Source organism: Empidonax traillii, unplaced genomic scaffold (assembly GCF_003031625.1).
Source record: "Empidonax traillii isolate 1590-97213 ecotype Southwest subspecies unplaced genomic scaffold, ASM303162v1 scaffold3084:size15677, whole genome shotgun sequence".
Taxonomy (NCBI): Eukaryota; Metazoa; Chordata; class Aves; order Passeriformes; family Tyrannidae; genus Empidonax; species Empidonax traillii.
In genome coordinates, this window is record NW_020958277.1 from 11,126 (window position 1) to 14,866 (window position 3,741).

The 3,741-nt window shown below is 55.5% G+C and overlaps 1 long non-coding RNA gene across 1 annotated transcript; it reads left to right on the forward strand.

The window, feature by feature from the left end:
* Positions 1-711: 711 nt before the first annotated feature.
* On the forward strand, positions 712-1,648 carry LOC114072372. Its single transcript, XR_003574163.1, has 2 exons — positions 712-826; positions 1,307-1,648. It is a non-coding gene; the product is annotated as an uncharacterized LOC114072372 (long non-coding RNA).
* The last annotated feature ends 2,093 nt before the right edge of the window (positions 1,649-3,741 follow it).

Genomic DNA, 3,741 nt, shown 5'->3' on the forward strand with positions numbered 1-3,741 from the left:
TTAAGAACATTCCCGGGCGTCTCCGCAGGCCGCTGTGCTTCCTTCGTCAAGATCCGAGTTTTCCACCCCAAACTACACATGTGCAAATATTACCAAAGTCAATAAAAGAGAATAAACGATGCGATATTGGATTTTATTCTGAATTTTTTCCATCTCTCTGTGCTCTTTGGTCTCCAGTTCTTTCAGCTCTGGGGTGGGTGTGCGGTGGTTGTGGGATCCTGGGCATCTCTGACATCTGAACTGTGAATTTGAGGGAAAAGATCCTGATTTTGAGGGGAAAAATCTCTCATTTTGAGGGGAACCCCCCCTGATTTTAGCCTTTTTAACCAATGTTTTGCCTGGAGATAGGAGTATAAATATTTTATATTTTTGAAGGAAAGCCCATGGATGGCCTTTGTGATGCAACAACAATCCCATTCAAACCCTGGACAAGTGGAAACTCCCAGAAAAACTGTGGCCGATGCTCATATTCCAAATAAATGTGACTGTTGACAGCGCGGAGGGGTCTTTGGGGGGGGAAGGGTGGGGACACCTTAGGGGACCCCCCAAACGGGGGCAGCGCAAAATGGCGGCCCGCGGCCGGACTACAACTCCCGCCATGCTTCGGGGCACGGGACTACAACTCCCGTGCTCCTCGCCGCCGTGGGCGTGGCTTAACGCCTCTATAAATACCCCCGGCCGGGCGGCGCACGCCCCTCTCCGCCGCTGCCACCATTTTGGGGCCTTCCCCGGCCGCCGCCTCCATCCGGCTCTATCCGCCTCCATCCGCCGCCCCGCCCGCCCGGACTGAGCGCGGAGCCGCCGCCGCCCCGCCATGAGGGCCAAGGTGAGAGACCGGGGGGGAGCCGATGGCGCCTCAGCAATGGCGGAGCCTGGATAGGGGGAGGGGGGGTCCCTGCGGCCTGGACACCCCTGAGGCAGGGGGAGAGGGGTGATCGCACCTCAGGGTGCAGGGGACGAGGGTCTCGGTGGGGGTTCCCGGGGTTGGAGGGTCCTGCTGGGGTGTCCCTGGGGGCGGTGGAAGTTGGGGTCCCTCGGGAATGTCTTCGCTGGGAACAGGGTGGGGGAACCTGTGATGCAGGAGAGGGGTCCGAGTGCCTCAGGTGAGGAAGGGGGCTCAGACCCGCTTGGGGCTCACTGGGACGGTGTGGGACTGGGAGTAGTGGGACAGTGTCGGATTGGGGACACTGGGAGGGTGGGGGAATGGGGCACTGGGATCCAGCCGAGCGTGGCACTGGGGGCACTGGGGGCACTGGGATCCGGCACCCCCGTACCGGCTCTAATGGCCTCTCCTTCTCTCCCGCAGTGGCGCAAGAAGCGAATGCGCAGGTACGTGGGAACCCCTGGGGGGACCCCCGGGGCCGGGGGGCTCGGGGGGGCCCCAGAGCGGAGTCTGGGGGGTCCCGGGGGTGACGCCGCCACCCTGTCCCTTCTGTCCCCAGGCTGAAGCGCAAGAGGAGGAAGATGAGGCAGAGGTCCAAATGATCTCCCCCGCCGGGGCCGCGGCCTGGGGCCATCCCGGTGTCACCCCGGTGACACCCTGAGGACACACCGATGACCCCCGGGCCGCGGGGGTCCCGCTGGGCCGGGCCCCGTCTGTCTGCTCTGTAACGGCCGCTGTGCTGTGAATAAAAGCTGGTTATTAGAACAACGTGTGGCGGCTCCTGGGGCCGGGGAGCCCTCGGTAATGGGGGCACCGGGGCGGCAGGAAGGGGCTCCTCTGGCAACAAGAGGGGGGCAGAACCCGGGATTCCTCTCATAACGGGGCCGGCGATCGGCACCGGGGATGCTCCGGGAACGGGGCAGGTGCGACCGGGGGCTCCTCCAGTACCGGTACTGGCGGGTGGTGCGAAAGCTGGGACCGGGGCAGCCGGAGCAGGGTGGGGGGTGACACTGGGACCGGGATCCTGGGCGGTGTGACGGGACCGGGAGGTGACAGTGGGACCGGGATCCCGAGCGGTGTGATGGGACCGGGAGGTCACAGCTGGGCTGGGCTTCAGGGGGGGCGACACCAGGAACGGGAGGTGACACCGAGATCGGGAGGGGTGTGGCGGGACCGGGGGTGACGCGGGCACTGGGAGGTGTGACGGGACCGGGAGGTTGTAATAAATTAAGGTGGGAGATGTAGTTTATCAACCAGGATGTATCTATTGCTAAAAATACTAGACTAATTAAACCTCAAGGGACTATGTACTAGTTATGTAAGAGACAAGATTGCCAGATGTTCTTAGAGTTCCAAGGACAATCCATATAAGGGGACCATTGCTATCGAGAACAAAAGGGGAAACAGAGAACACCCGAGGAAGACTTCTTACTTCAGCCTCACGACCACCAGAAGGCAGAAAAGACCCCTTAGTAACAGCCCAAGCATGCGCAAGAGTACTACCACTACGTCAAGAAAATGGAACCAAGAAACCATAAAAAGGGACTTATTTCAATGCGTTGTGCGGCAGTTGGAGGGGCGGTGACCCCCCTGTCGCCCAGCGCTGCATTTGCTCATATTCCGCTTGCTATTTCTCAGCAATAAATAAATTTTAATTGGTACTTTTATCATTTGTGGTTGCAGTTTATAACAATTTGGTGCCATGACTCGGATAAGGCACGGTGACTGCGGCTCTTCGGGGAGGCGCCCCGCGCTTGTTCGCGGCCCCGTTTGAGACCGATGGCTTACTGCAGCCTTACCGACGAACCCAAATTCCGGAATATTGAGCAAGGACAGAACCGGTTAAACCCCATAATATTCTGTGCACAGGAGTCCGGACGAAGACGATGGATTCGTAAGTATACCGCGCTTTTCATGGGGATTTCCATCCGGGTGGGGTTGGTTTTCCTGGAATATAACGAATGAGAGGCTCGATATACTGAGCCAAGCGAGTGCGGACCCTTTAGTACTGCGGTTCCCATCTCCCCGAAGGACTGGGCCAGGAATAAGGGGAGCGAATGTGTGTGTGATTGTGGATATTCCAGAAGATGGAAGCGAAGGGCAGCAAGCCTTCGACTCCCATGGGAAGGGTACCCTCTGTACCTAAGAATACCCCTCTAGCCTAAAGTTGTGAAGTGTGGAAGAGAAGTTTATTAGACTATTTTAGCCCTAACATCCGTAATCCCGACATATGCACAGAACCCACATGAACCATTCAAATGACGTTTAATTAAATGAGAAAATCAAAAGGTCCTTGAAAGAACGCTTTGAGACTGCAAAGTTATACATGCTTGCTTTCAAGTATAATGCTGTGCCAACAAGTAACCCTGATGATGATGATTACGTACCAATGAATCGCCTTAATAATGAGTATTGTAATTGTGATGTGTTTCAGGTAGTGGAGTTTGATAAACAAATTTCAAGTATGAAAAGAAAAAGAGGGGATTGTAATAAATTAAGGTGGGAGATGTAGTTTATCAAACAGGATGTATCTATTGCTAAAAATACTAGACTAATTAAACCTCAAGGGACTATGTACTAGTTCTGTAAGAGACAAGATTGCCAAATGTTCTTAGAGTTCCAAGGACAATCCATATAAGGGGACCATTGCTATCAAGAACAAAAGGGGAAACAGAGAACACCCGAGGAAGACGTCTTACTTCAGCCTCAACGACCACCAGAAGGCAGAAAAGACCCCTTAGTAACAGCCCAAGCATGCGCAAGAGTACTACCACCACATCAAGAAAACGGAACCAAGAAACCATAAAAAGGGACTTATTTCAATGCTTTGCGCGGCAGTTGGAGGGGCGGTGACCCCC